A 10882-nucleotide genomic window follows, 5' to 3' on the forward strand; every position below is an offset into this window, starting at 1 on the left:
TAAAATTTTCATTAAATATACTTAAGTTAGGGGATGGCGCAGTTGGTTAGCACTGTTGCCAAGAAGGTTGCCAGTTCACGCACCGGAATCTTTCTGTATGGAGTCTCCATGTTCTCCCCGTGCAGCGTGGGTTCTCTCCGGGTTCTCCGGCTTCCTCCCACACAGTCCAAAAACATGTTGAGGTTAATTGGTGATTCTAAATTGTCCGTAGGTGTGAATGTGAGTGTGCTTGGTTGTCTGTCTCTAAGTGTAGCCCTGTGATAGACTGGTGACCTGTCCAGGGTGTCCCCTGCCTTCACCCTAAGTCAGCTGGGATAGACTCCAACCCCCCACGACCCTGGTGAGGATTAAGCGGTGTATAGATAATGGATGGATGCTTAAGTTATTGTGTAAAAAAAATACCAGCTGATTTTCGGAGGGTCAGGTGGGATGCAGGGAATGGCTCTTTCAGTCAGAGTTTAATTCTTTAAAAATATACTGAGCAATAATGCATCAGACAAATACATTGTAGATCCACTGTAGTACCTGGCTGCACTTCTAAGTGGAGGCTTTTCCGTGTATCATAACTGCATGTTTGCAGCATTCTTTTACCCCTTAAGTGTGACCCACTGACACAGTACACCCTCAAACAACCTGTAGCTCACCAAACCCTCACTGCAGCACCTCTACATGCACCAATTACAACTATTTAAGAGACAAACAAGCAGTAAACCAGCTAACGTGCTTGACTAAACAATTATAACAATCAAAATTATTGTTCCTTTAAAAAAAAATCCTAGAGTGTAGGGCAGCAAATCGTTTTCGATGAATGTACCATTGGCTTTTCAATTTGACTGGTTCTCGATCAAACTAGTGGCCACTTTCACAACTACCAAACACTAAATCTCGTCGTGTTTTTCCGTACTGCTTCTGGAAACTTGATGCGTCCATTCATCTACTGGCTTTTTCTGGTTTGGTCTGTCTTTTTGAGAAAAATGTGTTTCTTTAATGTTTCACTGCACCAGCCCCTCATTTACTTTGGAAACCATTTGACAGCTGCTCGCTTTATGGAAGGTGATGAAAGTGGTGAGAATCAACAATACAGTATATGTGCAGGCCACACAACTAAAACAATAAGCTACGTAAAGCTTGAAGGTTCTCAAGAAATCAGGTGAGTGGACTGCAAATATTCCATCAGCTTCGTTTGAAACAGGGTTACATTTTGTACCAGTCTAGTCAGTTTGCAAACAATCTTTTTTAGTAGAATCTGGGTTTTTAAACTCTCCTCTTTCGTCACCTCCAGTTCTTCTCTCTCTTGGCTGTGAAGCACCAGAGCACATCCATCTTTCTGTCTCCTTCCTGGCTGCCATCTCTTTCACACCTCTTTAACACCACCTGTGACTTATTTCACCAGCAGCTCTGGGCCCAGGTTTTGTGCCACCCACTGCCTGGCCTGTTGCTTGATGGCCTGCTAGTTTGGGTCAAAACTTCTGCTGGTGGATGGAAACATGTCAGGCTCACCGTGTGTGATAAGTTCTGGACGGAAAGGTAAACCGTAACTTAGAGAGGGTGGGGAGTCTTCTGCATTCATTTGAGCTCAAACCTCTTCCTCCTGTGTTATTAACAGTGGCTGTGGTCAGCTTGGACTCATGGCGGCTGCAGTAGATTTCCAATCGTGCCCAGTTTTCATGTGAAGAAAACAATCTAACCATGCCTTGGAAACCTCTCAAACTACTTCTGCAGAATAATCAACTTGATGATGGCAGTGCGCTCCAGGGACAGGGTGTTTTTAATTTAAAAAGATTCAGCCAGGATGCTGTCTTAAAATCTTTGGCTTATAGAAGGTTGATGTTAAGCAGATATACAACTGCAGTTAGACAACCTGTATATGACTCAGTAAAAGATAGTGGAATATATTAAAATACTGCCATTGGTGTCTGAGCGCATTCATGTGTTGGAATGAATGTGTCCTCAGTTGGTTTGGAAATTAATTAAGAAAGACAGCAAAAGATTTTAGCATTACACTTGTTTTTTTGCGAGGCCACACCAGAGACAAGCCTCTGCTCAACAGAAAGTGTTTCTTATCAAATCCAGTCTGTCCTCAGTCGCTGTAAAACAGCATGGACCAGTGTCAAAAAGTGTGTTTGACAGCTGCTCACAGGGTTGAGTTACACTGTGATCTCAAAGCTGAATTTGTGAAATCCACACAGTTGTGAAATGGGGTCAAAATCTACAAACCAGGGACAAAAAACAAAATTGCATGTAATTAATCCGCCATTGTTAGTGTCCCCCCAGGTACATGAACCAATGCACTACAGGTCAGCGCCTTTCCTGCTATTGTTTGGTATGTTTCGTGAATTAAGTCTCCAACTTTGCCTACTTTTGGTATTGCTGTTTGGAAAAAATATGCAAACTACACACCATCTTTGCCCAGCCATATCAATCCTTCACAAGTTTAGAAATCTGTGAGGGGTGATAGCCATGCATGTAGTTTGTGCTTTGCATAAATACCAGGTGCTTTGCATGAAAGGTTAATTTTGCTTGTGTGAGACTTTAAATGGAGGATTCAGATGTAGCGTGACCTCACACTGTACCTGGTCTCCATTTACAAACCTGGATGCGGTTAGATGTACGTGTCCGTGCCCCCGCATGTACACGGAGCAACACGTATGCCTGCATGTGTTCAAACACAAACTCTCACCTTATAAGTAAAAGTCAGTGTTTACACGTAGGCGTGTGTTTGTGTAGAGCACATACACCGAAATGACTAAAAGAAAGGAGGAGGAGGGGGGGGGATTTTTTAAGAAATGTTCCCATGGAAGTGCTGTGAGCTCCATGATGCCCTCAATTTGTTTGGTCGCTCCTGTCAAGCTAATGAGGTGAGTGAGTGAGGGCGGCCTGGTGGAGGCAGAGGTCAGCCAAGAGCCAGCGCTGCCTGCCAGGCTGCTGTGCTGTGAGGCTGTAGCCCAGGACCCGACTGCAACTCTGGTCACGGCACAGCTCCCTGGTGAGACTTGGCACGCAGCGTGCCCATCTGCCACACATGGACACACACAGCATGGCACAGGCAGGTTTACATTGATGTACGTCTGGGCCGCTTGTCCATGCAAAAAAAATATGTGTATTGGCACATACTGTAAATCTTGAAGGCTTGAAAGCACAAACACACACACACACACACACACACTGTTCACTGTTTGGAGAGGTTTCCTTCTAGCCCCCACAAGAGCACCATCAGGGTGGACTGCCCCCACCAGCTGCCAGTACAGCACTCAGAATGGATGCTTCAGTGCATGCATCAATATGAGCAATTCTTTTAATTATGGGTGTTGTGTGGCTGATGCCGCTGTGTTTCCTGGATTCGGTTCCAGTTATTGGGTCATTCTCACTGAGTGAAACCCAATCTGTTTACGATTTAAATGCCTGCAGAAGTTAAAATCTATTTTCTATCTTCTTTTTTTTTTAGTTTTCTCTCTATGTGGTATGCACTACATACATATGTGTGTAACTTTGGTTCTTTTCCAATGTTACTTAGTGGTCGATAGGCATACTTAGTCGTACAAATTGGGCCTATCCACTACTGGAGCCATATGTTGTGCTCAGATGCTGTGGAGTATAAATGTCAGATTAAACTCCATCGTGGGGATATCATCTTCTCCACGTGTTTGTCCTTTACACAGAAACTGTATCCTCTGTATAATGTGGTTTATTTGGGCTTGAAAAATGACTTTCTAAATGTTTACTTAATAAGCTGTAATTGCCTGATAAGTGACAAATGCATAAAAGTGCAGTTAATATGAAATCCCTCAAGACAGGAGTATTCAGTCTCGGTTGTTTATTTTAATGTGAAGCAGCCTCTTCGTCCGCCAACCTTTCTGCAGCCTCGCATTCCACGTGCTCGGACTCTCAGCACCTCGGCAGCCTTCAGAATTGAAGCTCCGAGCTGAAAATGAGTCGCCACACCTGCTGGATGTTGCAGCTGTGGTTGTGACACTGAGTCCACAGAAATGGAGAGAGGTCAGAGGTTGTCACTTCTCCCTCCTCTCCCATCTCCCCAGCAGCACCCCCCCATGACCCTTAAACCCTCGGGGTAGTGTAGCAGCAACCGGCGTATCGACACACACTCGCGCACACACACACAGCTGAGGGTGATTTGACACAGGGGTCAAGGTCAGGCAGCAGATGGGGCTTTCTGTCGTGACCTCGTGTGGACAACAGGAGCCGGATTGGGTCATCTGCTGGCTCCGCCCTGTGGAACTGGAACTTCAGCTACTTCCAACCACCTGCCTTTAGAGTCATTTATTGGAAACGTAGCTCATATTCCAAGCCCAGTGATTTTTTCATGCAAACGAAACGCTACTTGCGCAACAGCTCGCCCGTTCGCCAAAGACTTTAAAGGTGCCCCGTGGAGATTTCCTGTCAACAACGTTATGCTTACGTTTACTGTTTTTCTCACCATACAACAATCTGTTTGTTCTTGAGGTTTTAAGAAACATATTGAAATCATTTCACTTTTCAGAGATAAGTTCTGAATAATGTTGCATTCGCTCGCTAGGAGTGGTCTCCTACATTTCTGGGCATGCTACCATTACCAACTGTTGATCAGGGGAATAGTGTGAAATCATCAGCAGGACTGTGTATCACATCACCCACGTCCTTCCGTGCTTGCACAAGATACGAATGAAGTGGAGACACCCTGCTCGGGGACTGAAAATCCTCAGGTTACCTTGAAGACACAACAGGGCAGATGCTCTTTCTTGATTTAAATTTGATGTGTTGTAATGTTAATAATGAGGGAGCTGCTTGTAAACACATTTGGCAAGAATTCCACTTTTAAGCAAGTGTACAGTCGTCATGTGGTTTAAGAAGCTTTCATTTTCTTTTACTGACATATACTTTGTTTGCCATTCAGTGAAAAAACTACATGTTGGTGGGAGCTTAGGTGGGTTGGATCCACAGATGGACTTCAGGTAAGGCATGACCATACAGGTGGTTGCATTATTACAGTGCACTGCATATAGATTTTTTAAAATATTCAATCCATTTACAAATTTAGATTTTGGTATTGGGACTGCAGGGTGGCCCAGTTGGTAGCACTGTTGCCTCGCAGCAAGAAGGTTGGGGGCACCGGAATCCCTCTATGTGGAGTTTGCATGTTCTCCCCGTGCAGCGTGGGTTCTCTCCAGGTTCTCCAGTTTCCTCCCACACAGTCCAGAAACATGTTGAGGTTAATTGGTGATTCTAAATTGTCTGTAGGTGTGAATGTGAGTGTGCTTGGTTGTCTGTCTCTAAGTGTAGCCCTGTGATAGACTGGTGACCTGTCCAGGGTGTCCCCTGCCTTCACCCTAAGTCAGCTGGGATAGACTCCAGCCCCCCCGCGACCCTAGCGAGGACTAAGCGGTGTATAAATAATGGATGGATGGATTTTGGTATAAATTGCTTTGCAGGTATCGTTGGATCAGTAGTAAACATTTTAAAGGCCACATTGTATTTTAACTTTTGCTCAGTCGTCAATGCGATCACTAATTGGTGTCCTTTGTATCTTAACAGCTCTGATTCTTTAAGTAGCAGGTGGTTCAGTTTGCTACAGCAGCAACGTCGCTTTTACATTCATGCATGAGTATAATAATGTAATCATACAATACACTGTGTTATCGTGTAACAGGCTCAGACAACATTTTTCTGGATTACATTCTCCTCATTATACTTACACACTTATCGTAGCATGTTCAGTGCAGAACTTCAACAGTGTGGTAGGTTAGTAGTATTTTAATTAATTAAAGGATCTGAGTACCTCCTCCACCACCTCCCATCGCTGTCTATCAAGGTACACAAACACTTTGTAACAATATGAGTTAAAGTGGTCATGATATATTTTAGCCAGTCAGCTGTAACAGCCACAGCCTGACCCTATAAGGAGGGCGGTGACGTAGGCAAGCTGGTTTGTTGTGTGATATGAACACCAGCACATTGCTGCAGTCACAGTAAAGTGCTGCTGTAAGAGAAGTTAAGTTACTTGAGTCAGCTGCAGTGTGTTTAGATAGTCGTCACTGACAGTCTGTGTGTTCACAGAGGAGAAATAAAGAGTCTCTGTTCATGTAGAGTTACTGTAGCATTCTGAACACAAGAGGTTGTGTGAAGCACTACTGAGCACAATCTGATTTCTTAAATAATGAGCTGTTTCTCCTTTACTGTCATGATTTTAGAGTCCAGTCCTTTCGCTTGAGTGTTTTGTAGCAGCTTTTGCAAAATTAGCACAATTGTTTTAAGATAATCACACAATTTGTGCTGTTTACCTGCTAATCAATAGAGTCTAAGTCAGTTAAATAAGAATAAAGCCTCAATTTAAGACATTAAGATAGAAAGACACAAATGCATTCTTATATCTAATGGTGCAGACAGATGGCCAGGTCCTGGTTGACACACAACTAGCGTGAGTGAAAATTCTTGTTGTAACTGATAATCTGAATCCAGATTAAGCTTTCTTAAAGACTCAGTTTGAATCTGAATTTTTGGATTAAACTCTCCATGCCCAAACCTGGATGTGAAAAAAATGTCTTGTTCACTGGGTTTGTTGTTTTAACTGGACTGATCAGACCTCAGCACAGTGGTGCTTTAAGGATGGACCAGCCTGGTTTAGTGGACGAACCCTCTGTGCTGATGTGAAAACCATATTCTTTTGTCTTAGTGAAGAGCCACACAGTCTCAAAGTGTCTCTGCAGGATGTTGTAGCACCATGTTGGTTAAGTCTTTAATTACATTCTGATTAAATCACCAAATGTGTCACCAGCAAAACCCCCTCAGGCCTGATTTATGTCATTGTTGGGATGCGTTTAAGCTCGGTGATGCATTCATGTGCCCACTAATCAGACGTGCTGGTAATTGGAGATCTCTGAGCTGGTAACTTTAATGAACCTCTTCTCCAGAGCACAGTTAGCTCTCATCAGAGTGTTTTTAACTGCGCTTGAGGAAAGTTTTTCTGCACTGACTGACCCTCATGTCTTAGAGTAACAATGCTGTCTTTTCTCTTTATTTGGCCAAAGTGGATTTCTGCAGCAGTAACTGTTTGTGTGTGTGGCAGATCTCCATTACCATCACTTTTACAAGACTCACCTCTTAACTAAACTTCACCATTCCAGGTGATGACCTCATGAGGCTGGTTAAGATATTACCAAGTGTCTAAAGATGTCATCAAAGCAGCTACTATCTTGGTTTTACCACTTTGTAGTTTACTGCTGTATATGATTCCATATGTGTTATTTGAAAGTTTAATGTCTTCAGTTTTTTTCCAAAACGGGGGAAAAAATAAAGAAGCACCTATGAATGAGTAGATGTGTCCAGACCTTGACTGGTGCTGTATTTTTGTCCAGAAGCTTTGTCACATTTACTGTCCATGTGCAAGTCGCAGGCCTGTCCTATAACACAACCTGTCAATGGTTTCAATTTGACCTTGACATGTTTCTCCATAAACCAGCTACAGCCAAGGACTCTGTTCAAGCACCTATCATTCACATCCTCTATTAAGTGTTTTTGACTCATTTTATGGAGTGTCATTTGGAAAAGACATCAGACTATTCTTGACTGGAGTTTTAACTCTAAACTTTGTGTCACATCGAGGTGGTGGGTTAGAGTGTCGCTGCTTAGCTCCAGAACATGCTGAGACTGTGTCTGAGAATTTTTAGTAAAAAAAAAAAAAAGAAAGAACAACTCTGGATTTTCAAGTCAGGAGAAAAACGAGAGAGAGAAGAAAGACACCGAGCTTGTTAACGTAATGAAACACTCAAAGGATCAGTTGTTGTTTTACTGCGGTGGGAGCCAGAAGCCGAGCCAGCAAGTGGTTTGGGTTCATGTCAGGGTCTCCTCTCTCACAGCATAAGTGCAAACGTGACAATGACGCCAGCTTCCACTGTGAGTGGCAGACTCCTTCCTCATATGGCTTACGATAGGGATTGTCATAAGAACAGGTGTCGCGAGTAGCTCTTGGACCTCGTGTTACAGTCTGTGATGGAGTGTTTTATGTTATGTAACACAATAAATCCTTTTGCAGGAAATTTGTCAGTATCACAGTTCCGTTTTATGTGAGGTCATTGTGTGAATTTCAGCGACATGCCTTTCGGAGACTCAAGTGTCTGTTATTGTGCACGCTTCGAGCCCAGATGTCGGACCGCTTCTGCTTTACGCTGTTTCTTGAGTGTTGACGTGAATTTACAAGATGCGACCTGACTAAATCTGAGAAGTTATTAGAAAACTTATTACACGCTGGCTTGACTTGTGAGACTGTCTTTTTTTGCTGACCTTTCATCCCGATGTGATCCAAACTAATACAAACCAGGCAGCGTTCACATCCCCACGTCACAGTGCGCATGCAGTGTTGCAAAGAAGACGGATCTGGACTTCGCTCGCAGGCGGTGACAGACATAGACAGACACATGCATTGGCACGCAACAAACCCGGGAAGTAGACAGCAAAAGAGAGGGAAGAAGGAAGAACTCAATACCAGCGACTGTTTACAGTTGCCACGATTACAGCCCACCCCTTCCACACAGACACACACACATCCCGACAGTCCCACCAGGCAAATGCATCTGCCAGCGAAGATCCGGCCTAAGCGAGAGAACACTTTCCCAGAGATATCAGTGACGTACATATGTGAGCAAACGCGGTCTCACACAGACACGCTCGCACACACACACACACACACAAACTGATGTCGTGTCAGTCACTGTTGGGTTTCATTGTTTTCATTTCTTGCTGGATTGCCTGTTTATTTTAGCAGCCCGTCCTCAGGGAGCCGGCGGTGATCCAGTGAATCATGGAATCCCACAGGGCTCATTGTGTGATGCCTTCCTCTATAGCATGAAGGTCAAGACACAAATAACTGCATATAACATGATTATCTGCATGTGTGTCTCAATTATACAGTTTGAATTACACATATACACGCCGGAGTCTGACTTTTTCTGTCTGAGTTAGAAAGACGTCACATTCGTTTTTGTGAAATCAGGAAGTTCTCCGTGTTTGGACAGTAGCAGCAGAAAGAATGTAGCCTATCATCTGTGGCGGTGTAAAGGGATTTGATGTAAAAGGAAAAGGAGGGCCGGTATGTTGGGATGTTAGACAGGATGGCAAAAAGGGCCGGATAGGACGCCGGGGCAGGTAGGGAAGGACAAGAGTTCAAACTCCGGTTCTGGACCAGGTGGTGATCAGAGTCTAGACGCTTTGTAGGCAAGATGAGAGCGACAAGTGTTTCCAGCTCTGAAATCAATACGCCCGTTTAGTGTTCCTTCACTTTTTCACCTCTTTTGGCAATTTCTCCTCCTCGCCTCAGAGTTTAATCGAGGAATTAATCGCTTTAGGTGACGAAATCCGCCTGGAGAGGTGAGGGTGTTGTAGCATCAACGCAACAAAAGTCTAGTGTTGTTTGGTGAGAAGTGGTGCAGTGGCGTGGTTGGACAGACCGTTTAGAAACTGATCATGCATCTTTGAAGATTCTTATAAGACTAAACGTTCAGTAATGTTGTCCTAAACTGTAGAGTAATTTATTTGAGAGTAGAAACCCTTCACTAACTCTACAGTCATTGATTAAATCCCTAAAAGCTTGTCTCACAAAGTTAAATATTTAATTTGTTTTGTTGTTTTTTTAAATAAATATCACCTCAGGTCTTAAAATGGCATCGCTGTTGCTCTGAAATGTCACCACCTCTGGATTGTGCAGATCTATCTAATCATCTAACCTCTCTACACTCTGCTACTTGCTGCAGCTCCAGCACACCGGCTCACCACTGATTTGGACAAACACGAGCAAGTTGCAACACTAAATTTATTCAGTCAGAAGCCAGAAACCGATTCTAAAGAAGAAGAAAACAGAAAGTCCCACGCTGACAACTACCAGAATTGGTTTTTCAGGTTTCTCATGTATGAAAGTCTGAATCTGTGCTTTTAAGACTCATCATCGGCTGCTTATTTTGCTCATGATGTGTCTTCAGGCATATAAAAACACCACATGGACACGTTACCTATGTACAATCTTGATTTTTCCCTGAAGGGAGCTCATTAAATAAAGAGTAATACTCTTAAACCAGGAGGAAATTAAACCATAAGGTTCAACTGAAGAAACAACTGTCCCAGAAAATAGATTAAACAAGCGTATTTCTTATGAAATACTTCTCCTGAGAATATATTTCACATTCGCACCTGGAAACTATACATCTGACTTCTTGTACCGAAGGCCTCTAAGCAGCTCCACCAGTGTGCTGTGAACACAAATCCTTTTCTCAAAACTTTTTCGGACAGCGTCCTGTGCGGTATGAGGGCTGTTTGTGTGTTGTCCTGCCACTCCCTGCCAGCCATGTGACTGCTTTGCTGTGATTCAGTGCTGGCCTTTGCCTCTCCGTCTCAAACTTCTGTCGTACAGACACCTGATAGGACCAGCCGCCATGGCTAATTTGCCAGGATGAGAGAGAAATAGGTCAACTTTGCTGCTGTTCGGTCCAGAAGGGTTTTCTTTCTCACACTGACATCCTTGCTTAGCATTTGGCAGGTTTTTAGTTTTCAGCCTAATTCATCAACCATTTATTCTCCTCAGAAAGACCCGACACACTCCAACAGAGTTTACATCTCGTTACTGACTGCTGTGTGATTGTCGTATTTCTTTTCAGTGATTCATACTAACTGTGCAGGAGGTGTTTTTTACTAAAAAAGAAGTCTTCCTAAAATTCCTTAACCCCTTAAGCCCGAGGCAACTTTATCCAGTTTCCACCTGAAAAAACATTCAAATTCAATCAGTAGCAGCTCCACATCTCGAAGGCCAAAATTAATAACTGGCCTGTTTTTCCTCTCTGTCCCCATCAAGCCAGAGTGAAATTTGTAAAACTTCCATCTGATAAAAATTCTAAATTAGACA

The sequence above is a fragment of the Stegastes partitus genome, unplaced genomic scaffold, assembly GCF_000690725.1.
Source record: "Stegastes partitus isolate 25-593 unplaced genomic scaffold, Stegastes_partitus-1.0.2 Scaffold733, whole genome shotgun sequence".
Lineage (NCBI taxonomy): Eukaryota > Metazoa > Chordata > Actinopteri > Pomacentridae > Stegastes > Stegastes partitus.